Source organism: Prionailurus bengalensis, chromosome A1 (assembly GCF_016509475.1).
Source record: "Prionailurus bengalensis isolate Pbe53 chromosome A1, Fcat_Pben_1.1_paternal_pri, whole genome shotgun sequence".
NCBI lineage: Eukaryota > Metazoa > Chordata > Mammalia > Carnivora > Felidae > Prionailurus > Prionailurus bengalensis.
This window is the reverse complement of record NC_057343.1, coordinates 89,013,520-89,041,051: the sequence shown is the minus strand read 5'-3', so window position 1 is coordinate 89,041,051 and position 27,532 is coordinate 89,013,520. Positions and strand designations below refer to the sequence as shown.

Below are 27,532 nucleotides of genomic sequence, written 5' to 3'. Positions count from 1 at the left end.
AAACCTAGGGACTTAAAAAGACAGTGATTTATCATTTCTCAACGTTCTGTGCATTACTGCGGTGTATCTTTGGCTTCACGAGGGTCATCTGGGGTCACTCAGGGACCCTGATTCCTTTTAGTGGGGGAGGCAACAGAGTTGTCTTTTCAAAACACAAACAGTCACTCTGAGGAAGAAGCATGTACTCCTTGCTCTACTTGTAAGACCGTACATGACCGGCCGCCTTGTCCTCCCTTCTTGTCATCCTCTTGTATCTACGTACCCCAGACTTGTTGGCCTCTTTGCCTTTCCTTCCTTGGAAGCACCAAGTTTGCCCTAACTCAGTGCCTCTGTACTCACTGCTGTCTCTGCTTGCAGGGCTCCTCCCCTAGATCTTTGCACAGTTGGCTTTTTTTTCAAGTTTTATTCATGTATTTTTTAGTAATCACTACACCTAGAATGGGGCTCAAACTTGCAACCCTGAGATCAAGAGCTGGATGCTTTTCTGACTGAGCCAGCCAGGCACCCCTGAACAGTTGGAATTTTTTTTATCACTTAGGGTTCATTAAAATGTCACCCTCTCTTCTAGGGCCTTCTTTGGTCTCCATCCATACCCTACCCTACACTTTCCCAGGATAGTCCCTGTCAATTCACAGTATTGAATTTATCTTGTTCACTTATTTGTTCTCTTGTTTATTTCTGCTCTGCGTCTAGAATACCAATTTCCTGAGAGCAGGACCTTTGTCTGTCTTGCTTTTCACTGTACTGGTGCCTAGAAAATGCCTCGCATAAAAGGAAGAAGCAAAACATTATTTGTTGAATGGATGATGAATCATTTGTTCACCAAAGGAGGGGAGGGATGAATAGGTGGAGCATAGAGGATTTGTAGGGCAATGAGACTACTCTGCATGATATAATGATGGATACATGTCACTCCACATTTGTCCAAACCCATTGACTGTACAACAGAGGCATGGCCCCTACTGTAAACTGGACTTGGGATGATCATGATGTGCCAGTGTGGGTTCAACATTGTAACATGCTCCTGTCTCGTGTGGGATGTTGGGGGCAGGGGTATATGGGCACTCTCTGTACATTCCTCTCAAAATCTCTGTGAACCTAAGACTGCTCTAAAAAATAAAGGTGTTTTTTCTTTTTTTTTTAATAGTGCACATCCATTGGGAAGAAACCTGAACAATATAGACGCACATATAAAATCCAGAGGATTATATCCCCACCTCCTGTACCCCAAGCCCTTTTTGTTTATATTTGCCCCTCCTGTGTTGACTAGATGGGTGGCTGTGGTGCCTTTCTTGGGAAATATGAGATTGAGAGGCAGAATGGGGAAACTGGGAGCTCTGCGTTCGACCTAGGGTGCCTGAGTTGCCTCTCAGACCGATGAGTGGGAAGTTGGCTGTCCCTGTCTGGAGTGGGTAAGGGCCAAGCTGGGTGACAAGATTGGGAGGTAACTCATTGTTGTTACTTCAGGCTATGGGACTGGGGGAGGTCCATACACAGCCTGTAGACAGAATACAAGTGAGGAGAGTCTAGAGTGTCAGCGTTAGAGATCAAAGGGAGAAGCTGTTGCATCCACACGACTCCTGAAACAGAATGCTATGGGCACCAGTGACAGTCACAACAAAGTTTATTACAATGAGAGGCAAGGCCGACAGATCGGGACCAACACTCTTGATAAGAGTGCGGCCCAGAACAGCCAAGGTACAGAGTTTTTATAGCCGATCACATCGTTTTATCATCACCTGGGAACAGAACAAAGAAACAGTTCCCAGATGAGTTAGAAACAGTTGCCAGATGAGTTAGAAACAGTTGCCTAATGAGGTGTTTATTTTAGACTTTCTGCCTCTAAGTTGCAACCAGTGGATCTCCTTGACCCTGCCTCTAATGCTCTTTTCTTTGAACTTTTGTTTCCTTAATTGGTGAAGCCTAATTTACAAGAGTAAAACAAGGCTGTTATCTTTTAACCTTCAGTGTCAACACAAAGCTGTTATTTTTCAAGCTAAGCGTTAGCCCTACATTACAATTTAACCCTTACATTTCCCCCTTTTCTTGTCAGTGAATCAATCCCTTGATTCATCATTAGGAACTAAGGGGACATAATTGGATCTAATCATCATAATTTTTATTTTACCAACTCGCCTCTTTTATTTTACCAACTATTAGCCTCATGGGCTAATAGTTAACCCGAGAAGTAACAATAGCAGTGGCCCAGCTATGGCGGTGGGCAGTGATGTGAGCCAGGGGGACCAAGAAGAGAATAAATTCTGATACCAATTATTGCTGGCCTCCCTGGCACATTCCCTGGTCCTAAGATTATCCCTGACCAAACTGAGAGTGTCTTGGATTACTCCAGAATTGTTGGCATAAAAATAGCATGTTTCCCTGAGGGACACACAGAGGCCCCTTTCCTTCATGAAGAGTAAATTAAGTCCTCTTCTGTTTTGTAATACAACCTTGGCTAAAGAGTCTACTTGGTGTTCCAGCCGAGAAATTGAAGTTTCCAAGTAGCCTAGGTCTCGTCTACTTGCTCGCTTACAGTTTTGAAATTTTGGTCCCCCATGAGTCCCCCACCAAGTCGCATAAATCAAACAAAAAACAAGGCAGAGTGGAAGAGGTATTAGATGCTATCACCTTCCCTGTGACAGTGTCCCTGAATTCCCATTGGTATGGCCAAAAAGATAGGGGATGCAATTCCGTACAGTCCCCCACACTTATCATCATACAAACCCAGACAATTATTATTATGCCCACATCAGTCTTATCTTTAAAGATCCTCTGGGTGCCTTTGGACCTTCCATTGCCATTTGTTATCTGGATCTCTATCAGTCTGGGGTGCTGCCACCTTCAGGCAGTTTTTCTTAACCTGAGAGTGATGAATCCAGGTTTGGACACCATCTACCTTCACGGCCGTGGGCGTAGTCAGAATCACAGTGTGTGGTCCTTTCTAGCAGGCTCCAGGGTTTTAGGCTCGTACCTCTTGACCTAGACTAAGTCTCCTGGTTGAAAGGCTGGGGAAGAACAGGAGGATGAGTGAAGGCTTCTTTCAAGGCCCTGGTTATTTCCTTTCATACATGTTGCAGGGCCATGAGTGAAGCCAGAAAGTGGTCCTGTTCCAACTGTTCCATTACGTCGTCTCCTAGCCTCGGCAGGATAGGTGGAGGTCTGCCAAATAAAATTTCAAAAGGGGAAAATCCCTTGACAAATGGAGTACAACGCGCTCACAAAAGGGCAAAAGGCATGACATCAACCCAATTTTCGCTTGTCTCAAGGGACAATTTGATTAAGGTCTCTTTTAGGGTCTGATTCATCCTTTCTACTTGACCTGAGCTCTGGGGTCTATATGTACAATGTAATCTCTAATATATTCCCAATGCCCAGGCTAGACCCTGGGACACCTGCGCTGTGAAGTCCAGGCCATTGTCTGATCCTATGCTCAGAGGCAGCCCGAATCTAGGAATTATTTCATTTAATAATTTCTTAACTGTCGCCTGAGCCGTTTCTGATTTAGTGGGGAACGCCTCGACCCACCCGGAGAAGGTGTCTACAAAAACAAGCAGGTATTTATATCCGTATTTCCCTGGTTTAATCTCAGTAAAATCTACTTCCCAAAAGTGGCCTGGCTCAATTCCTCTATCTCTTTTAGCTTCTGAAACCTTCCTGTTTGGACCCTGATTTACTTGGGCGCAACTTACACACCTTTCAACCATCTCTTGAATCTCCTTTCCCAGCCCTTGCGCCCTGAACTTTTTACGCACGAATTCCACCATCTTCGTTTTTCCCAGATGAGTCCCTTGGTGGAGCTGACACACCATGTGCTGCCCGAGTGCCGTAGGTAAGAGTATCTTACCTTCAGGATCCTGAAAACACTTTTGTCCCAGCATCTTATTTCCCCCTTTTCTGGAAATCCACTCCAAATCTTTAGGAGTGTAATTGGGCTCTGGTGGAAGCAAGGGCTCTCTCAAGATCGGTAGCTCCAAGGCACTTTCACTTTTAGTTAGGGCAGTTTCTCGGGCTGCTGCATCAGCCAGGCAGGCGGTTTCCGATTGCCTCTAGGGCGTTGCCTTTTTGATGTCCTGGGCAGTGAATGATTGCCAGCCTTGCCTTCTGCTGTGAGGAGACCGTGCTCTTGATAAATGGATCCATGTACATGCGCAATTGCAAAAGCATAGCGGCTGTCTGTATAAATGTTAACTGACTTGTTTCTTCTGAGTTTTAGAGCTTTTGTTAGTGCGATGAGCTCTGCGTGTTAGGCTGAAGTTCCTGGGGGAAGGGTCTGTTGCCATAAAATTTCATGATCTGTCATCACTGCAGCACCAGCATGCCTTTGCCCTTGAAACATAAAACTACTGCCGTCTGAAAACATGCTGATATCAGGGTCCTGTAAGGGAATGTCCGTAAGATCAGAGCGGAGGGATGAGATCATTGCCAAGGTTTCTGGGCAAAAGTGCAGAGGGGGATTCTGTCCTTCGGGTGGCAAAGTGGCTGGGTTTAAGGTGGTGGGGGCACAAAAATGTATTTGGGGCTGGTTGAGTAGCAATGCTTGATATTGGGTAATCTGAGCATTTGACAGCCATCGCTCTGGGGGAGCCTGCAGTAAAGTTTCCACTTCATGGGGCCCCATGACAGACAATGCTTGCCCCAAGGTTAGTTTGTCTGCATCTTTAACTAGAAGTGTGGTGGCGGCAATTTGTCGAATGCATGGGGGCCACCCGAAAGCAACTGGGTCCAGCCTTTTGGATAAATAAGCGCCAAGGTCCCAGGCGCTGAGTCAGAACTCCCTTGGTTATTCCACCTTTAGTGAATTTCAAAGAAGCCGTTAGTTTATGCAGTAAGTAGGTCTCTACCTAGTAATCCAGGGTAGGGGCATTCAGGCATGATTAGGAAAGAATGTGTACTAGTTTTAGGGCCTAAATCTACTTGTTCAGTGGTCCATTAACAAGTCTGGGACCCAGTTGCTCCTTGTACCAGGGTTGCCCCTTGCCTGGTGGGGCCAGGATCTTGTTTTAGAACTGAAAATGTTGCCCCAGTGTCCACCAAGAAGGTCTTAGGTTGGCCCCCTATATTAACAGTAACCAACAGCTCAGAAGGGGCCACGAAGCTGTGGCCCCATCAGTCGAAATCGATTCCCATCACAGATACCTGAGGTGGCCAGATTTTGCGTTGGGCTAAGTTGGGGCAATCCTTTTTCTAGTGTCCCTCTTGTTTGCAGTATGCACACTGGTTTTTTCCTAGTGACACTTTAACCCTTTGTTTATCTTTTTTCTTTTGCCCAGACCAGAATTCTTTGGGCGTTCTGGTGATATGCCCTGATTCGAGAGACCCCCCGACAACAAACCACCAGAGTCCAGAGTCAAAGGCAAGCGGCAAGGGTCGTTTATTGCAGGTTCAAACCCGGTCCTCCGCGCACTTGTTGCCGGTGACGCTAAGAGGCCCCGAGCAAGGATCTTACAGCTTCTTTTATAGACAGGCACAAACAAGTTAGGGATTTTTTGAGGTTACAGAGCTGTTATTGGTTGACATTTAAATTTGAACACTCAGCAGAACTCGATTGGTTCCTGCCTTTATTTCAAACCATTCAGCAGAACTTGATTGGTTCCCGCCTTTATGTCAGACTACAACCAGGCGTGCCCTGGCTGGATTCGGAATGGCGGGGGGAGGGGAAAGATCTTTTCTTTGCAGTTGTGAGTACACCTGGTAATTTTTCTCTTAGCCTCGCACTGGGACCTCTTCCCTCACGGGCATCCAGGATGGCTGCTACCACCCTAGTCAAAAAATTTTTTTTCTGTCTTTCTTCCTGAGAACCCCTATTGTTGAAAACTTTTTGGGCTATTTCAACTAACTCAGATAATTTTTTTTTCCTTCAAACCCATCTAATTTTTGTAACTTTTTCCAAATGTCTGGGGCTGCCTGTGAGACAAAGGCCAGATTTAATGCCCTTCTATTTTTAGATGCCTCAGGGTCAATAGGGGTAAATGTGCAGTATGCCTCCATGAGCCTTTCTAAGAAGGTTGAGGGGCTTTCCTTGGTCCCCTGAATTACTTTTGTTATCTTAGATATGTTTGTGGGCCAGCAGACGGTCGCTCAGAGACCTCCCAGTAGAGTCTGGCAAAATAGGGTCAATGATTGCCTACCATGAGGAGTGTTTGGGTCCCAATTTTCAGGATGAAAGGAAAGAAAAACTTCCTTGAGGGGCGCCTGGGTGGCACAGTCGGTTAAGCGTCCGACTTCAACCAGGTCACGATCTCGCGGTCCGTGAGTTCAAGCCCCGCGTCGGGCTCTGGGCTGATGGCTCGGAGCCTGGAGCCTGTTTCCGATTCTGTGTCTCCCTCTCTCTCTGCCCCTCCCCCGTTCATACTCTGTCTCTCTCTGTCCCAAAAAATAAATAAATAAACTTTGAAAAAAAAATTAAAAAAAAAAAAAACTTCCTTGAGTACAGCGGGATCCTCCGTGGGTTGCCCGTTTGGCCCCATGACTAATTTCAGGGCCTCGTGATGGATCTTATCTCACTCCTCAGTGGTGAAGAGAACCTGCAAGAGCTGCTGGCAGTCATCCCAGGTTGTCTGGTGGGTCACAAATATAGTTTCAAGAAGATAAATTAAGGTTTGGGGTTTCTCTGAGAGTGAGGGGTTTTGAAGCTTCTAATTATAAAGGTCGCTAGTGGAGAAGGGTACATAAGTTATAAAGGGCCGGACTTCACCCTGCAGGGGTGGCCCTGGACAAAGGGGTAGGGCAGTGGGAGGGGGATGGAAGGGAGTCCCTGACCGGGTATGAGATGGGCTCAGGGTAGTGTCCTGACTCGGGCTTGCCTCCTGATCTGAAGCATCTTGACTTGTATTCTTTGAGCGAGAAATATAGGGCGGTGGGCGGTAAGTTTCTTCTTCTTCCTCTGGTGCAGGTGATAGAGGGAGCAGCCACTTAGTCCCATCAAGATTCTTATTTTGAGCTACAGATGGGCTGCCTTTGAGTAGTAAAAGCCTGTGTTTTAGGGAGGCAAGGGGGAAGGGGAAGGAGAAGTTTTAACCAATCTGGAGGGTTTTCGATGAGGGTTATCCATGCCCCAATGTATGAGATTTGATCTTTGTGCCTAGAAAAGACAATATCATGAACCTTATGTACCAAAGTAAGGTCAAAGGTCCCCTGTGGAGGCCATTCGACCGGAAAGCTGGTCCATTCCACCTTGCAGAGTTCGAAGGACCGGCTTCTTAATGTGGAGGCCGAAAACTGAGGCAGCTCTCCTATAATCCTGGAAATGGGTTAGTATGAGACTCAGAGGGGTGGGGGTACTCTCATTTTGACCCATGACAAAGATAGGCAGAACTGACGAGGACGCACAGACAGTCAACAGGAAGAAGACAATTAAGACACGAAGAAAACACAAGTTTGAGATCTCAAGGCCAGTAGGCCGTGGCAGCCACCTGAAAATAGGATCCTTCTTGACAAAAACCAAACCGAATGGGGTCCACCGGTGTCCCGGTAGGATCCCTGACTCCGGGTCTATAGCCGCATCCGGCAGACCCTCCTGAGTCATTCAAATGGTGCGCCCCAAGAATTCCTTACCTCTCCCAATCCCGAGCCTTCTCCTAGGGGTTGGCAGAGCAATCTGAGGAAAAGGCCCTGTTTCAGACCTTTAACTTTCCTGGCCAATGCACCAAATGTTGCATCCACATGACTCCTGAAACAGAATGCTACGAGCACCAGTGATAGTCACAACAAAGTTTATTACAATGAGAGGCAAGGCCGACGGATCGGGACCAACACTCTTGGTAAGAGTGCGGCCCTGAACAGCCAGGGTACAGAGTTTTTATAGCCGATCACATCGTTTTATCATCACCTGGGAACAGAACAAAGAAACAGTTCCCAGATGAGTTACAAACAGTTGCCAGATGAGTTAGAAACAGTTGCCTATGAGGTGTTTATTTTAGACTTTCTGCCTCTAAGTTACAACCAGTGGATCTCCTTGACCCTGCCTCTGATGCTCTTTTCTTTGAACTTTTGTTTCCTTAATTGGTGAAGCTTAATTTACAAGAGTATGAAGCATAATTTACTAGAGTAAAGCAAGGCTGTTATCTCTTAACCTTCAGTGTCAACACAAAGCTGTTATTTTTCAAGCTAAGCATTAGCCTTACACTACAATTTAACCCTTACAAAGCCACACAGGAAAAGAGACAGGACACCCGTGGAGTAGGACAAAGCGAGGTTTGCATGGAAACCTGGGAAGGGCTGCCAGATAAAACACAGAGTTTCAGAGACACAATGAATCACTTTTCAGCATAAGTATGTCCCATTTTGTCTGTGAAATATGGCAACTCTAAGCTGGAAGAAGAAGGGTCTGATGTCATTTCAGCCTTTCCACAGTGATGCAATAGGACAGGTATGCCTGCTGGGCCTATATTACTTGTGATGATCCCCCAGTGGGTTCCCCACCTGAGCCATTGTTGAAGCTGGATCAGCCTTTGTGGTTCTCATTATATTGTATGAATTGCCTTAGGAAAATCATGAGGGAGCTTTGGAGAACAGGATTTATTACTCACAGGTCCTGGAGGGTCCATGGCACACTTGAGGGCAACAGTCACACAGTGCAGTCTCAGGTAGAGAGAGAGGGAGGGTGCGTGGGCCTGGGGTTCTGCATTTATTGGAATGGGATAATTAGGGTTTCATGGGTTCACTGTTTATCAGATGGTTTAAAACATGAGAGCAAGAAGTAGGATAAGGGAAGGGAGAAGCAGAATCACTCAAGCAGTCAGTGATCTAGGTTACCCAGGACTTGCTAAAAGGGAAGCTTCATGGGTGTGAGTGGCCTGGCTCTGGGGCTGGTTTGCTAGGAGCTGACTTTGATATGGATGCCTCAGCAATCAAGGGCTTCTTGTCATGCACACATGAGGAGCCCCACGAGAAACAAATCAGTTCCAGAATCATTAACATAGCCTTTATTCTAGAGTGCTGAGCACAAGAAAGCTCCAAAAGAGCCTTCTAACAAGGGGGAGTTGGGTGGAATGTTTTAAGTGCTTCAGCAGGAATGTATTTGTCAGAGTTCCTGTAGATGTAGCAGGAAGGGGACAGAACCAGCAAGGCCAGTTTCGGAAATGAGAGCAGGGCGTCCTTCCTGATGGTTGGCAGCCCTTCTGTGAAGGCTGGACTGGATTTTATTAGGAGGGAGGAGAAGGGATGAAAAGGAGTAGGGGCTAAAGTCACATGCAGGAAGAGTGAGGGGCATACCGCAGGGACAAGGATGTGGGGATGTTACGGAACCAGGCTGGAACACTGGCGGAAAAACCAAGCTGAACTTGGAGATTTTGGTGGATCAAAGATTTAACACCAGTGGTCTCAGAGGAGATCATTTCTCCAAAGATCTGAGCGCCAAATGCAAGTGGGAAGGGTAATTTATAGTTGTCAGTCTCCATATTTGTGGGGGGTGGGGGGAGGAGGCATTTCACGTGTGGCAAACAGGGCAAGAAGAACTTGGAAGAGGGATCTCTAATCCAGAGACCAGAGTTTGTTTTAGTCCCATCGGCCATCTTTGGTGTGGTACTTTATTAATTTCTCCAACATGGGGGCCACGGCGTGCAGTTCTCAAGTTCTTGAATCTCATGCCATAGTGAATCTTGCTGAGACGTTGGGCACACTGAGGTCTGCAGGATTGTTTGCATCCTGCAGATAACTGGTGGCCTTGGCAAGGGCCCCATGTGTAGGGAGCAGCCGGATGGGTGTTGAACACAGAGGCAAGGACATAGAGACAGTGGGGATGTGTCTCTTTCCTTGTGTCCTGAAGGGGAGGAGAGAAATGGTGTACAAGCTAGAGCATGGCTTGGGGTCAAGGGAGCTTGTTTGAGAGACAAATTCTAAAGGAAGGTCATATTGTCAGAGGATCCAACAGGGGGGATGTTATGCCCAGAATTCATGATCCCCAAAGACCGCCAGGGAGCCGAGTCCGATGTAAAAGCAAAAGAGCCTTTATTCGAGCTAGCTCGAGCTCAATCCCCTACCTGCACTGACGCAGTGGGGAGATACCAGGGAGAAAGAGCAAGTTTGAAAAGGACAAAGGTTTTATTGGGGCCTAGGGGCAGTTGGTGAGGTAATGGCTGTGGCCTCAGCCGATTGGCTGGGGAAGGGTCCAAGTCCTGTTAGGCAGATGAGGGGGGGGGGGGGTTACTCAAGGGGAGGAGGTGTGGTCAAGGTGAAGGACACAGAACAAGATGGAGTCGGAGTCGGCAGGCATAGGCCCGCCCTTTCAGGGGAGTGGGGAGAAACCGAAATGGCAGGAGAGAAATCCCTTGATATTGCTAGTTCTTGAGAAGGCCAAGTAGGGCTCCAGGACCCAGGGGGAGAGGCTGGCTCTCCTCATCCCCTTTAACCTGTGTTTCCTCTGCTGTGTAATGGGGGTAATGATAGACCTCGGGGTTTGTGAGGGTAAAGGATATGAAGGACTGTTGCATGGGTCCTGGGTAGCTGTGTCTATTTTTTTTTTTAAGAGATTAAGGATGTGGGACTACAGGGACCCAGGGACTGGCCCCTCACCCAACCCTGTTCTACTTAGTGTTTTTTCTCCAAGGGAGCCACAGAAAATAGCAGAATGGGGACCTGAGACCCTATTGACTGTTCTGTATGTAGCTCCTGATGAGGCTTTTAGGTGATAGTGGGGTTTGTAGGGTCTAGAGCCAGTGGCCAAGAAAGAATTCTTGAAGACGTCTTTGGTGCAAAAAGGTGATTTTATTGAAGTGCAGGGACAAGACCCATGGGCAGGAAGAGCTGCCCTGGGACCATGAGGAGAGACTGGGGGAGATAAAGTCCAGGAGAAGTTTCCAGTGAGATTTTCATATGCTGAAGACTCTCAAGATAGCAGAGGCCTAGCCATTATAAGCTAAAGTTGTGTTTCCCTGTAGGAAAGCGTTAGTATTAAGACAGTAAAGAGTTCCTGGAGAAAGGTTTTACTCTGCCAGCCTCAAGTAATTGTCAATGGGCTGCAGGTCATAAGGAAATTTAGTTCTATCTGCCATTTTCTTCTGCCTTTCTTTCCCACATCAACTCCCAGTGGTCGTAGGACTGGGACTCTTATCCTCTACTCAGCCCCATTACCTGCCTCCCCACTGTGGCCAGGCCTCCTATGTGGGTCTGACTCAGTTTAACAGTGCTGCTGCACAGCATGTGGTGACTTTAAAAAGAATGGTTTGTTTGCCTCAAGGGTTCAGGCTTAGAGCTTCTAGGCAAAGAAAGCCACTGGGAAGGTGGAGTGTGGGTCTCAGTCGGAATGAATGACCCGGGCCTGGACCAACCAAAAAGGGTGACTTGTGTAGGGACAGGACCAAGGCAGGAGCCAGGGTGGTACCTCTGTAGCCACATATTTCCTGTTCTGCTGCTGGGCTGCTGCAAAGCCTTTAGGAGGGGGCAGTCATGGTGGAATATGTAATTCCCATATTGTTTTTTCATAGTTTATTGCCTTTTTGAGCTGAGCAAAGCCTGCCTTCATCCCAGTTCTGTAGCCTTGTTTATGCAGACTGTTCCTACCTTCAGGGTTGTCCCCGAAGATGTGAAGCTTCCCCTGTGTCCTTCTTACTCATTGCTCACAGCTCAGGCTGTCCCCACAGACCAAGCATCTCTGCTGACTTAATAAAACTGCTGCACAGTGCCGGGCCCCTGGCCCTCTGGAAACAGGGAGGTGGGGCTGGTGGGCGTCGGATGGCTAGGAGTTAAATCGTCTAGTGACTTGTCCCTGCTGTGTTCTTTTCTCTGCTCTTCTCAGTCTGTAAATCCTCTGGGAAAAAAGGTTTACCAAAAACTGGGTGAGCTATCAAGGATGACATGGGAAATTACATAAAAATTATACCTGTGCTAAAAATAAGGGTGGATGGATATATACATTTTATTAAATAAAACTACTCAGGATCGGGGTGCCTGGGTGGCTCAGTTGCTTGAGCTTCCGACTTTGGCTCAGATCATGATCTTGCAGTTCGTGAGTTCAAGCCCCGCGTTGGGTCTGTGCTGACAGCTCAGAACCTGAAGCCTGCTTCGGATCCTGTGTCTCCCTCTCTCTGCACTTTCCCCACTCATTCTTTGTCTCTCTCTGTCTCTCAAAAATGAATAAACATTAATTTTTTTTTAAAATCTACCCAGGATCTAGGATGTTTATTTAAAAAATAGCGTGTGTGTGTGTGTGTGTGTGTGTACATTAGAAGGATATACACTAGATTTAGCATTATTTATTTGGGGGGAGTAACACAGTCAGTGATTTAACCTTTCTTATTTATATCTTTTTGTGTTGTCTAAATTATATTTCTTATGAAAATATTACTTTTTTGTTAAAAAGCAATCAGGTTATGTTTATTTTGGAAAGGAGAGTACTTTGGGATGGTGCTTCAGGAATAGAATAGATGGATTATAGTTCCACACAAGGCTGAATGCAAGAATCTTCATGTCAGGTGAAAGACACCAGACCTGGAAAGAATACGTGGAATGTGACTTTATTGATCTAAATTGCAAAGTAAGCAAAACACTGTTGTTTAGGGATGTACTCTTAGTTGGTACCACTAATTAAGGATGAAACAGAAAGTGAGGAGTGATTCTCTCCAGAGTTTGGACAGTCGTCCCCTGTGATAGGGAATAAAGGTTATTGTTAGGGGCTCAGAGAGGTTGGGATGCTGCTAGTATTCTGCTTCTTGACCTTATTCCATAAATAATTCATGAATTTTTTTATAGAGAAAAAAATCACATACCATAAAATTCACCCCTTCAAAGTATATAATTCAGGAGAACAGAAGATACATGTTCATACAAAGACCTGCATACATATGTTCATGTAATAGCCAAAAAGTAAAAAAAAAAAAAAAGTTCAAGTGTCCATCACCTGATGAATGGATAAACCAAATGTGTTCTATCCATACAGCGGAATATTATTTGGTCATAAAAAGGAATGAAGTACTCATTCATATAACAACATTGGTGAACCTTGAAAACATTATGTTAAGTGGTGTCGTATGTGGTTTTCTTTAATTTATTTTTTAATTTAATTTTTTAAAATTTACATCCCAGTTAGCATATAGTACAACAATGATTTCAGGACTAGATTCTTTAATGCCTCTTGCCCATTTAGCCCATCCCCCCTCCCACAACACCTCCAGTAACCCTCTGTTCTCCATATTTAAGAGTCTCTTATGTTTTGTCCCCCTCCCTGTTTTTATATTACTTTTGCTTCCCTTCCCTTATGTTCATCTGTTTTGTCTCTTAAAGTCCTCATTGGAGTGAAGTAATATGATATTTGTCTTTCTCTGACTAATTTCACTTAGCCTAATACCTTCTAGTTCCATCCACGAAGTTGCAAATGGCAAAATTTCATTATTTTTGATTTTGAGTAATGCTCCATTGTATACTATATACCACATCTCTTTATCCACTCATCCAATGATGGACATTTAGGCTCTTTCCATACTTTGGCTATTGTTGATAATGCTGCTGTAAACATTGGTGTGCCTGTGCCCCTTCAAAACAGCATACCTGTACTCCTTGGATAAATACCTAGTAGTGAAATTGCTGGGTCATAGGGTAGTTCTGTTTTTGAGGAACCTCCATACTGTTTTCCTGAGTGGCTTCACCAGTTTGCAATCCCACCCACAGTGCAAAAGGGATCCACTTTTTTTTTGCATCCTCGCCAACATCTGTTGTTGCCTGAGTTGTTAATGTTAGCCATTCTGATAGAGGTGGTATCTCGTGGTTTTGATTTGTATTTCCCTGATGATGAGTGATGTTGAGCATTTTTTCACAAGCCAGTTGGCCATCTGGATGTCTTCTTTGGAGAAGTGTCTATTCCTGTCTTTTTCCCATTTCTTCACTGGATTATTTGTTTTTTGGGTGTTGAGTTTGATAAGTTCTTTTTTTATTTTTTTATGTTTATTTTTGATAGACAGAGATAGACAGAGCACAAGTGGGGGATGGGCAGAGAGAGAAGGAGACACAGAATCCAAAGCATGCTCCAGACTCTGAGCTGTCAGCACAGAGCCTGACGCAGGGCTTGAACTCATAAACCATAAGATCATGACCTGATGCTTAACTGACTGAGCCATCCAAGTGCCCCGAGTTTAATAAGTTTTTTTTTAATAGATTTTGGATACTAACCCTTTATCTGATGTCACTTGCAAGTATCTTCTCCCATTCCGTCGGTTGCCTTTCAGTTTTGCTGATTGTTTCCTTCGCTGTGCAGAAGCTTTTTATTTTGATGAGGTCCCAATAGTTCATTTTTGTTTTGTTTCTCTTGCCTCTGGAGAGGTGTTGAGTAAGAAGTTGCTGGGGGCAAGATCAAAGAGGTTTTTGCCTGCTTTCTCCAGGAGGATCTTGATGGCTTCCTGTCTTACAGTGAGGTCTGTCATCCATTTTGAGTTTATTTTTGTGTATGGTGTAAGAAAGTGGTCCAGGTTCATTTTCCTGCATGTCACTGTCCAGTTTTCCCAGCACCAGTTGCTGAAGAGACTGTCTTTATTCCATTGGATATTCTTTCCTGCTCTGTCAAAGACTAGTTGGCCATACATTTTTGGGTCCATCTCTGTGTTGTCTATTCTGTTCCATTGATATGAGTGTCTGTTTTGGTGACATCTTATGAGTTTTTGACTTGCATTTCCCTAACAACTGATGTTGAGCATCTTTTAATGTGCTTATTGGCCATTCAACTCCTTTGCCAGTTTTTTAATTGGATTTATTGTTGAGTTATAAGTGTTCTTGACATATCAGGATACTAGACCCTTATCAGATTACATGGCAAATATTCTTTCTCTTTCTGTGGGTTGTCTTTTCACTTTATTGATAGTGTCCCACAAAACTTAGATTTTGATAACGTCCAATTGATTTAATTTTTCTTTGGTTGCTTTTACTTTAGATATTATGTCTAATAAACCATTACCTAATCCAAAGTCACTAAAACTTATACCTATATTTTCTTCTAAGTGTTCTACAGCTTTAGCTGTTAGGTTTAGGGCTTTGGGCCATTTTGTGTTAGTTTTTGTATATGGTTTGAGCTAAGCGTCTAAACACATTATTTTGCATATGGATATCCAGTTATTTTGGCACCATTTTTGAAGGGACTATTCTCTTCCCATTAAATATTCTTGGCAGCCTGGCTGAAAATCAATTGAACATAGGTGCATGGGTTTATTTCTGGACTCTCAACTCTATTTCACTGATCTATATGTTGATTCTGATACCAGTACTATACTATCTCGATTATTGTGGCTTTATAGTAAGTTTTGAAATCCAGAAGTATATTCTCTTTTTCAAGATTGTTTAAAATTCTGGCTCTTGCATTTCCACATGGATTTCACGATTAGCTTGTCATTTTCTGTGAAAAAGGTCAATGTAATTTTGATAGGAACTGCATTGGATTTGTAGATCAGTTTGAGAAATATCACCATCTTAACAATATTAGTTTTTCAGTCCATGATCCCAGAATATCTTTTCATTTTATTAGGTTTTTAAAAATTCCTTTCAACATTGCTTTATAGTTTTCAGGGTAAAAGTTTTTACCTTTTTTTTTTACATTTATCCTTAAATATTTAATTCTTTTGGTTGCTATTGTAGATACAGTTGTTTTCTTAGTTTACTAGATTGTTCATTGCTAGTGTATAGAAATAAAACTGATGTTTTAAAAAAATGATCCTGTATCCTACAACCTTACTGTACTTATTAGCTGTGTGTGTGTGTGTGTGTGTGTGTGTGTGTGTATTGGTGTGCATTCATTAGAATGTTCTATGTGAAAAATAAGTCATCTGTAAGAGTTGGTTTTACTTCTTCGATTCCAATTTGGATGCATTTATTTCATTTCTTGCCTAATCGTGCTGGTTAGGACTTCAAATAAAATGCAATAGGACAGGAGTGGCAAAAGCAGGTGTCCTTGTCTTGTTTATAGTGTTAAGGGGGATGTTTTCGATCTTTCACCACTAAGCATGTTAACTGTGGGTTTCTCATAGATAATCTTTATCAGATTGAAATAATTGCCTTAAATTCCTAGTGATTTTTTTAGTGTTTTTATCATGAAAGAGTGTTGGATATTGCTGAATGCTTTTTCTGATCTATTGAGTGAGTCATGTTTTTTTTTCTCCTTCCCTCCATTATATTAATATGGTGTAATACATTGATTTTCATGTATTGAACCAACTTTGCATTTCTGGGATAAATCCCACTTGTCATGTTGTATAAGCCTTTTTATATGCCACATAAATCAGTTTGTTAGTATTTTGCTGAGGATTTTTGTGTGTGTATTCATAAAGCTCTTCTATTGGTCTATAGTTTTCTTAGATCATCTTTGTCTGAGTTTGGTATCAGGCAAAACATTTCTGAAAACAACTTAGAAAGTGTTCCCACCTCATTAGTTTCTTTGGGAGTGTGTGAAGGATGGTGTTAATTCTTTTTTAAATGTTTGGTAGACTTCACCCTTCACCAGTGAAGCCATTTGGTCTTCGACTTTGTGGGGAAGTTTTTGTATTGCTAATTTAATCTTTTAATTTTTACAGGTCTCTTACATTTTTTATTTCTTCTTGGATTAGTTTGTTAGTATGTTTCTAGGAAATTGTCCGTTTCATCTAGATTTTTCTGTGTTGGCATACAATTGTTCATAGTACTCCCTCATAATTATTTTTATATTTGTTAGGTGAGTGTGATAACCACTACACTACAAAAACAATTATTTTTATATTTGCAAGTTCAGAAGTAGTGCTCCCTCTTAAATATTTACATGCTCTCTCTTTCTTGGTCAGTTTAGCTACAGGTTTGTGTATTTTCTCAATCGTTCCAGAGATCCAACTGTTGGTTGTGTTGATTTTCTCTATGTTTTTTCTATTCTCTATACCAGTTATTACTACTCTAATCTTTATTGCTTCCTATCCTCTACTTTTTTGTTTACTACTTTTTTGTCTACTGTTTTGTTTTTAGTTTAGTCTTCTTTCTCATTTGTCTTAAGGTGAAAGATCAATTTATTAATATAAGCTTTTTTTATTTTTGGCTTTTTGATATATAAATTTTAAGCACTGTATTCTTAGTATCTCATATGTTTTGGCATGCTATATTTTCATTTTAATTCATCTCAAATAATTTTATGATTCTGTCATAATTTCTTCTTTGACCCATTAGTTATTTGGGCATGTTGTTTACACAAATTTGTGAATTTCCCAAATTTTCTTCCGTTATTTATTTGTAATTTTATTACACTTTGTATGTTTTTTTGTATGATGTGTGGTTTATACTAGCGAATGTTCTGTATACATTGATAAGAATACCTATTCTGTTGTTCGGTGCAATGTTCTATAAATGTAGGATCTAATTTTTTATAGTGTTCAAGCCTTCCCTTTTTTGTTGATATTCTACTAATTGTTCAGATTATTGAAAGTAGAGTGTTGATATCTTCTATTTTTATTGAGTTGTATTTCTCCCTTCAATTCTGTCAGGTTTTGCTTCATGTATTTTGTGGCTATATTGTTATGTGTATATAATTGTTACGTTTTTTAATAATACAGACACATTTAACATTATCAAATGCCTTTCTTTCTCTGTAGTAACAATTTTGTATAAATGTCTATTTTTCCTGATGCTAGGAAAGTCCCTCCCCCCTCCCCATTTTTGGCTACTGTTGGCATGATATGTCTTATAAAACCTTTTTACTTTCAACCTATCCATTTATATGTAACGTAATTACTGATAAGATAGCATTTATATCTGCCATTTTGCCACTTGTTTTCTTTATCTTACAGTTTCTTTCTGTTCATCTATCATTCATTACTATCTTCTTTTGTAATAGATGGATATTTTCTAGTGTATTATTTTTATTTCATTGTTGTTAAAAAAAATAACCTTAGCTATTTTCTTAGTGGTTGCCCTGAGGATTACAATTTCCACCTTAGATAACATTGTAATTTAAATTAACAGCAACTTAATTTCACTACTACATGAAACTTTGTTCTTATATAGCTGTGTGCTCTCCTACTTTGTGCTCCTGTCATACAAATTACATGTGTATATAGTGTGTACCCATATATTGTGATTTATACTTACTGAATTATCCAGGTGACTTATATTGGATAAGAAAAAAAAAAAAGAGTTACTAACAACTATGCATGTATGCATTTTAAAAAAATTTGCCTATGCAGTTACCTTTATTAGTGCTTTTTATTTCTTTGCATGGATTCAAACTACTATATAGGTCCTTTCATTTCAGCCTGACAGTCTTTCTTTGGTGTTTCCTGTAGGGCAGGTGTGCTAGTGGCACATTCTCTTGGTCTTTGTTCATCTGGGAATCTCTTGTTCTTCATATTTGAAGGATCCTTTTTCTGCTTTTCAGAACTCTTGGTCAAAGGTCTTACTCCTTCAGCACTTGAAATATGTCATCCCACTGCCTCTGGCCTCCATGGATTCTCATAAGAAGGTAACTGTTAATCTTCCTGAGGAGCCCTTGTGCAAGAAGAGTCACTTCCTGCTTTCAAGACTCTCTGTCTGTCTTTGAATTCTGGAAAATTGATAATGGTGTGTCTTCTGGTGGATCTCTTGTAAGTTGTGTTCTTGTGTTTTACTTGTAATTTGTTGAGCTTCTTGAATATGGAAGTTTGATCGTATTTGGAAAGCTTTTGTACATTATGTCTTCCAATATTCTTTTGGACCCCTTCAGTCTTTCGTCCCTTTCTGAGACTCCCGTTATACATGCTGGCGTGCTTAATGCTGTCCCATAGGCCCTGAGGACTTGTTCAGTTTTCTTCATTCTGTTTTCTTTCTATTCTTCAGATTGGATAATTTCTATTGACATAGCTTTCAGTTCAGTGGTTCTTTATCTCCCTGCTCAGATCAACCGTTGCACTCCTCTAAGGCCATTATATTTAACAACTCCAGAATTTTGATTTGGTTCTTGCTTAAAATAGTTCTTATCTCCTTCTGCATATTCTCCATTTTAGTTCAACTTCATTTTTGTACTTTATGTAGTTCTTCGGGGATGGTTGTTTAAGTTCTTTGAACATATTTAAAATGGCTGATTTCAGGTTTTTGTCTAGTTAGTCCAATATCTGGGCTTCGCCAGGATATTTTTTCTTAATTGCTTTTTTCCCATGCATAGGTCATAGTATCATGTTTTCTTGCATGCCTCCTATTTTGTTTTTGAAAACTGCACGCTTAAAATTCTCTAACGTGATGACTCTGGAAATAAGGTTCTCCCCCCTTCTCAGGGCTTCTGGTTATTGCAGCTTTCTATAGCTGTTGTTGGTTTAGCGACTTTTCCAAGTGACTTCTTTGGTTTGTATTCTGTGTTGTATTTCGCCCCCCAGGGCTCTGCTCTCTGGTGAGGTAATGCTTGGTTAGAGATTTCCTTGAATGCCATGTGTAGAACTGATGAGTCCCCCACTCTTTGCCTGGAGGCTCTGTGTGCATGTTGGGACACACCTTCAGCACATAGTGCTGTCATTCACAGCCCTGCCTTAGCCTTCAGGGTCTGCTTATGTAGAGCCTCCAGATCAGCTGGGGGCTAGAGCTTCGAGCCTTCTCAGCTATTTCCTGAGCCTATGCCCAGCTCACTATGAGTGGCCTTCTGGATTCCCAGAAACTTTTAGGAAGTTTTCAAAATGTAGGCATCTCATTCCCTAGCTTTTCCTTTTAGGCTTTTGGTTTCTGTATTATTTACCCCAGCTGTTACCCATTGCCTTAGGCAGCTGTGAAGTGCCCGTAATTGTTTTCAACAAATGTCCCCCAGTGAAAAGGCTTTTTACACTAAGTGAATTTTATAAGTTAGGTGAGGGGCACCTGGGTGGCTCAGTTGCTTAAGCTGCTGACCTGGGCTCAGGTCATGATCTCATTCATGGGTTCGAGCCCCATGTCAGGTGCTGTACTGACAGCTCAGAGCCTGGAACCTGCTTCAGATTCTGTCTCCCTCTCTCTGTTCCTTCCCCCATTCTCTCTCTCTCTCTCTCTCTCTCTCAAAAATAAGTAAACGTTAAAAAAATATTTCAGGTGAAATACACATAGTCTGTGTGTGACATTTTCTGGTGAACCACCTGATAGGTCAAATAATGAAAGTTCTTTGAGAATGCGGCTTTGAAGGAGCACCAGCTCATTCTGCTCTCTCCAAGCTGTTGGTTTTTAAGGGTTCTGCAGAGCCAGAGAGCAGGGCATGGGACTAAGTCACAGTAAAAACATCAGAAACACCACGGACACTACAATGTGGCTGTTCTTGCTGAGGATACAGCATTTTTTTTTTAAATAAATACTCCTGCATTGCTCTAAGTCTGGTGAATTTCCAGAGTTCTGAAAAACTGGATTTTGACATTTTTTACTATTTTGTTCTTCTATGGAGGAAAGAATTTTTAGAGTTCCCTATACCACCAGTTTGGCTGACTCTAATTCATAAATATTTAGGACTCTCTTCTGTGATATGTTATTTTTCTCAAACATGTGCATATTAAATAAAAACTGTTTAAATTGGGGTTGCAGGAGATGGTGTGAAGCAGTCCCTGAGCAAGGTAATATTTTTAAAAATATAATTTATTGTCACCTGGGTTTCAATACAACACCTACTGCTTATCCCAACAATTAAGGGGCTATTGATTGGGTAGAGTGATGCCAGCCTCAGCTGGACAGAAAGGCCTGATGGCTTACAGGGTGTCAGCCCTATGATAGGAATTTTGCTGATCAGCCACTGTAGCTTTGTGTCTCCAAGATTAAGGCTGTCAGGGGATCAGCTTTGCTCACATCAATGGTACAGAGACCTTACAGCTCTGCACTGAGCCTGCTTGGGATTCTCTGTCTCCCTCAGCCCTTCCTTCTTTCTCTCTCTCTCTCTCTCTCTCTCTCGTCTCTCTCAACAAAAAATAAATCAAACCAATACCACATTAATCAACCTCCAAATCCCACTAGGGGCTTATATGCCACCTTATAGCTTAAATAGGAGTTGTTTGAGGCGACCAGTGTGCCTATCCATTCTTCTGGCTGCTTAGCATCTGCAGAGGAGGTGGGAGTTTATTGAGTCCTTCCTGTAGAGCCAGTACTGTGTGTCCTGAGGAGCAAACTGAGGGCTGGCCACGACCTGTAATGTTGGAAAATAAGGGAGACAAGCAGTGTCCTGGTGAGGCCATGTATTGTGGCCTTAGTGCATGTGGAGACTTCTGTGACTTTGACCTATATTTTGGGCATCTCTGAGGCAAGAGTGCCCTAGTTCCTTAGCATAAAAGTTTTGGAACAGCTCCTAGGCAGTGGCCCAGGAGTTTGTAAAAAGGTGCAGATGGAGCCATTTGCTGGCCAGAGCACACAGTGATAAAATGGCAGGCTAAAGTTTGGCCATTTTTGCTGGCTATTGAGTGAGTTGTGTCCTTTATCAGGGACATAAACATTCCACTGAGCTCCGTGAGGTAGTATGGTGGTCATATCACCCATAAAGTATACAAAGTCCATTGCTATTCACTAGGTTGATGTCAAGGGGGCTCTCGACATAGCCAAGGGGATTTGGGGAGGACCGGGGGAGGGGTTACCTCCTCTGGTATGGTAGCATCTGGCTAGGGACTAAGGAAGGAGAGAGGAGGCATCTTCCTGTGGTGGCATATGCCAGAGCGTCCAAGTTTGACTCTATCCTGTATTGAGTCATCAGTAACTATGCCTCCCAAGGCTCAGTTGGCTGCTAGGTATGGAGGGTCACAGGCCAGGGTCTGTGAGAGCCTCTCTTTACAGGAAGCCCAGTATGTAACTAGCAGTTGCTGCTCAATGGGTGTAAAGTTAGGCAGAGAAGGTATTTACTTGCATCCAAGGGCCTCTTTGGCAACATATATCCATTACAGGTATGTGGTCCAGGACTCAAAGAAGCATAAGAAGATGTAGCTAATGCTTTGTCAGTGAAAGAATTTTTCAGGGCACTTATGGCAATGCCTGTTGACTTTAATTTTGACAGATTCTAGAGCCTTTTGTTTGAGATGCCTCATTTAAGGCAGCTTCCTTTGCAAGTGACAGCATAAATGGGCATAAGTCAAATGTGCAGAGGAGGACTGTGTTTCCTCCAGAATTCAAAAAGGACTACAAGGTAGTCCTTTTTGAATTCTGTGAACAGTTTATTAACAGTGTGGCTGCTGAGAGTCCATGGCTGTTTTCTGATAGTGTCAAGGATGGAGTTGACCTCAGTTTACCAAAATAATTTTTAGGAATTTGCCAAGGTGTCTGGCTTTGGTCCACATGCGGAGTAATGGCTCATCCTCTCTTTGCAAGCTCCTTTCTGAGTATTTTTCCCTTAGTGACTATGTCCCATGAGTCTCCCTGGAGGAGGACATCATAATGTGATGTCTGAACTGTGCTCCTCAAGAAAGGTGCATGCAGTTAAGATGTTGCCTTCAAAGACCGTGCATGGCAGAGTTGGTGAGGTACCCCACGAATAGCCTGGAAAAATCTTCTGTGTCTATTCAGAGTTGAAGGTCACCTGAGCCTAAGAGGCTGTGGAAATAGGCATTGAACAGAGCATATTAGCCAGATCACTAGTAGCAAAATCCTTACTGGTGCTGATCAGAGGGAGTCGGTAACCTCAGTTACATTGGATGTTGGGCATGGGGGGGGGGGTGCAGTGGATGGAACCAGAGCATTAAGGATGCAGTCATTCACTCTGTGGCAGGTTCTTTTCAGACTTAAGAGCAGGCCAAGTAGGAGAAGCAGTGGGGATAATCACCCTTCACCAAGTAGGTCTGGTATGATAAATTTCAAACCTTGAAGACCCTGTGTTAACTTACATTAGGCTGTGTTAACTAATTTGTTTTTAGCTGGGCGGAGAGGGGTGTTCCATGGGGTCCCATCTTGACAGTTTAATTTATAAGTCAGACTAGGTGCAGGAGAGCCACAGAGTGCTTGCCAGATACAGACTGTCCTGAGGTGCCTCCTGCTGGACTATGGCAAGTTGGCAATAGTTCTTGCCTTGGTGATGGGAGGAGATGGTATTACCTGGGAGAGACAGTGGGACATAGAGCAGACTAATAATACACGAGCTGGCCAGCAGTTAGTGGCTCCGTCCCAGGCAGTGCTGACCACTCCAAGAGCCAATCAGGCAACAAAGAACAGTTACAGTGAATGCTGACCTGGTGTCTTCTATCAGGGCTGGACAGTCCTTTTTGTGATGCCAACTGCTGTGATCACCCCCTCCTTACTCTGTGAGGGAGGGGCTCCCACCCTAGCATATGAAGATGGCAAAACGCATGACCCCAGCACTGGACCAGGAAGTCACAGTTCATTGGTAACACAAACTCACACTTTGGGGGAGGAGAACACTGCCTACCACCCAGGGACACACCGGATCGTTCAGCAGAGGTGGCCTTGGGGCATGAGAATGGGCCTTTGGGGGTTCCCTTGAAGAGAGGGACTTCAGCAAGAGGAGGCAATGGTGATGCCAGAGAGAATGTCTGTTTGTGATATACACTGTGAGGTGCAGGGGGAGTCATTGGTGGAGTATGCTGAGTCAAGATGCACACAGACAACAAAGTGTGACAGATAGGGTCAGAGGTCATGACCCACTAGACATGGAGAGTAGTCACCGTGGAAGGGGCCTGACGACATGGAGGCAGTTCACCAACTGTAGTCATCAAGGTGGAGAGCCCACTGTGTTCATGTCACAGCCTCCTCATCATCAGCAGAGTGCTGGGACAAGGGAGGCCCCTCAATAACCATGTGCTGACTAGATCCAAAATGACCTGTTTCAGCTTAAATCACTGTATGAGAATGGATAAACCCCGCCCCTCCCCCTGTTTCACCCCTGTAGTGCCCTGGTGTCTGGCAAAGCCTGGCACACAGTAGGCTTAGATGAATGTGCACCAGGTGAGGGAGCACGGAGCTTTAAGTGGGGTCACATAGGTGTCATGGAACATTCCCCCAGATTGAGAGGAAGGGCTTCAGGACAACCTGGTGATGCTTTTGTTGTAGAGAGTTCTCTTTGTGTTAGCTAGGAGACAATGAGAACTGACTCCAATAGGAAGGCTGAAAGCAATCAGTAGGAGGATGGAGAAGAAACAAAACTAAGGAAGGAATATGTTTTGTTTTGCCAGACCAGCACTTCCAGCCAAGGGGAAGCCCAGCTAGGTGTCTACCTGAAAGCCCTAAATAGGAGCCAGAATGAGCAGTCAGGAGGTTGAGGACCTGCACAGAACACCAGCCTGAGTTGTCCTGAAGTTACCTTTCACTCATTATAAAACTAAGATCTCCTCCTGTGGGCAGAGATATCCACCATCCTGGGATACAGGATGCATGCAGTACCATGCTGACAGGCCGGGCATCACAGCTGAACCTGTAAGCTCCCTGTGCCTTGTCCCCTAATGCATTGCATAAAAGCTTCCTGTACTAACCTCTCAGGGACACAGTCTTTTGAGAGGTTTCTCCCTGTGTCCTTAATTGTAACAAGTAATAGAGTTCTTTGCTTTCAACTCATCCTTGGATTGTATAAACTGGATGCACCTCAGGCTGTGAATCCTTTGAATTCTGTTCCATCTGCTGTCTCAGAGAAGCCATAGTAGGGAAAGCAGCTGCTATGCCCGGGCTCAGTCCTATATGTAAGAGCTGCTGCTTCCTAGAAGTCAGGTCAGATGTGTGGGTGTGCAGGTCTAAGGATGGCAATGATATTTCTCATCCTTCTAGTATCTCTTCACATCTCCCTATGAACCCTCATTCTCTGGAGACCTCTGGGCAATTCCTCCCAGTCCATGGGGGCCGGGTCAAGCTGTCAACTTTCCAGCCCAGGAAGACCAGAGTTCACACTTAACCTTGAAACACACCTTGTTCCCGATGATCTGATGACATATGTGAGACACCCTTGGCCTCCTGTTTCCCCATCACTCTCCTCCCACACATGTTTCTCTAACACATTTAACTAATCCAGAACCCACACTCCCAACCACCCCCCTCTATGGCTCTCACACTCAGGGCCATGAGTCTCCTGGACTAATCACCCAGGGACAAGCACCAGACAGCAAGGGAATCTTCTATGCTTCAGAGACCATAGAGGCTACTCCAATAGCCAATTTTGAGACTAATAACCCTACATCCACCCATCTTCACGAGGGGGGATCTTTTCCACAGATTAAACAATTTCTTATCATTAACAGTTTATACTCTTATGAGGGTATGTTTTAAAGGATTTAAACAACCACAAAAAAGAAGGCTGGTTTGGTCTCCAGGAAATGAGGATTTGGTAGGAAGAATGAGGCATGTACAACAATAACTCAAGGGCACATTAGAGACTCCCGGTAAGGAAGACTTAAGAACAGAAAGAAGTGAGGATAAAGAAAGACTTTGTGGAGCAGGTGACATCTGAGCCACAACTTGAGGGGAGACGGTGAAACAGATATCAGCCTGGAAAGGGGGTCCATGTGGAAAGATAGGATGTGGGGGGTGTGAGAGTACCAGTGAGGGCTGCAGAGTCAGTTTTAACTAGACATAATGATGTTTGGGGACAACGAGTGTGAGGTCATTCTTACGCAACATATGGATTTCTTGAGGATTTATGTTACCAGATATTTTCCTACTAGGGATCATGCTGTTTAATCAACATCAAAAACGTCCATCTTCTGTGGTTGTCATTCAGGTGAAGGGAGACATTGAACAAATGAGTCAGTAAAAGTTACAACATTTTACAACAGAAAAATTATACAGGGAAGGACATGGAGAGTAGGGGGAAAGCTGCATATTAAGGTGGATTACCTAATAGGATGGCACTCATCCAGAGACCTGAAGAAGTGGAGGATAGAGACCAGCACAGCTAGGGGAAGGGCTTCAGGGAGAGGCACAGCAGGTGCGAAGCCTAGGGACAAAGGCTTACCTTGATGTCCCAGCAGATAACAGAAAAACAACCTTCATTCTACAAGATTATATTTTTGCAAAATCCCTACCCTGCTATGGTGACTAATCGGATGGGAGGTAAATCAAGGACAGGAGAATTAAAAGGATATGACAATAGTGCAGAGTGGTCACAAGGACCCCAAATTAAATGGAGCCAGAGGGATACCAAGCCAAGAAGGAGCAAAAGAGAAGTCATTCCAATTGGAACAGCCACACTCTGGGAAACAGTGTGGTTGATTGCAGCCAATTTGTCAGAGCTAGGGGCCAGATATTTGTTCAAACATCACTGTGAATGTTTAAATTATAACATTTTTAGGTGAAATTATCATTGAAATCAGTGGGCATGGGGTCAAGCACACTGTTCTTCCCAACTAATCAGTTGAAGGCCTTGCATAAAAGAAAAGGCCGACTTCTCACAGGCCATGAGGCTGTCTCCAGCACACTACCTTTGGGTTCGATCTGCAACACTGACTCTTCCTAGTTCCATGGTAGACAAGCTTTTGATTCAAACTGCAACTTTCTCTTGAGTCCTCAGCCAGCAAGACATCCCCTTCAAACTTTGGACTCACCAAACTTCCACATCCACAAGGGCCCATTCCTTTAAATAAATCTCTCTGATAGCTAGCTAGATATATAGATAAGATAGAAAGGTGACAGAAGTTAATGAGAGCTAGGGAGCTAGATAGATTGGTAGATATGTGAAAGATAGGTGATTGGAAGCTAGATAAGATAGATTGTTGATGATAGATGATAGATAGATAGATAGATAGATAGATAGATAGATGATAGATAGACAGGTAGCAACCCATATGGCTTTCTACTTGTCATGAAGCACTTTTGGCTTCCTCCCTGAGGATATCTCAGGTGGCCATGAACACCAGTTCTGTTCCTCGCCCACAGGTGGGGTGAGGTGCCCCTAGAGGGCAGATAAGTAGCTATGATTAGGTTTAGTTCCCGGGAAGGGACAAGGGATGAACCAGCAGCAGTGCCAAGCTGTCCCCAGAGGTCTCAGTGGAGGGCACCTGATAGGGCACGGGTGAGCATGCAGGGCTGGCTTCAAGGGATGGCTAACTATGTGTGCCAGGTGGAGGTTTGGCATCTAGATCTCGTTCTCTAGGCCCAAGCCTCAAAAGTATGGAAATGTCACTGTGAACATCAGGATTTCTTTCTGAGTCATTCTGAACCAGTAAAGTGCCCCACATCACTTCTGTCTTCACATCTGCTTGGTGGACAACCTCACAGCCAGAGGCAAAGATAGGGACAGGGTTCTGTTCCCGAGGCTGAGATGGGGTGAACTCAAGGAGTGCAGTGATCTCCTCCGTGGGAATGGTTGAGAGCATATGTCAGAGTGTGGATCACAAAAGGGATTGGCTTCAGGGATTGGCCGATCGTGTGGGACAGGCTTTAGCTTTAGCTGAGGATCCCTTTCCGGAGTTCCAACTCGGACAAGAAAAAATCATGGTAATCTGACACATTATTTTCTGGCAAATGCCATGCAAGTCAGGTGTCTCAAGTCCTTCTTTCTACGGAGCTAGGATGAGGGACCCCTAAGACCACAGCCAAGGTTACGGTTAGGTTTAGGTCCCTGGAGGAGACAAGGTCAGATCCAACATCAGGGCTGTGTTCCCCCCAGAGGACTGTGTTGAGGAAAAGGGACAGGGTGAGCATCAGGCTTAGGGTTTCAGCTAGGGGGCCAGCTGATTGTGTGAGTGAGGAGTAGGATTGGGTTCAGAATCCCATT

General features: G+C 43.7%; 1 long non-coding RNA gene across 1 annotated transcript; it reads right to left on the bottom strand.

Moving 5' to 3' along the window:
- Window positions 1-2,855: 2,855 nt before the first annotated feature.
- On the bottom strand, window positions 2,856-4,273 carry LOC122471329. Its single transcript, XR_006294177.1, has 2 exons — window positions 3,845-4,273; window positions 2,856-3,159 (listed from the first exon to the last, which is right to left on the bottom strand). It is a non-coding gene; the product is annotated as an uncharacterized LOC122471329 (long non-coding RNA).
- Window positions 4,274-27,532: the final 23,259 nt, after the last annotated feature.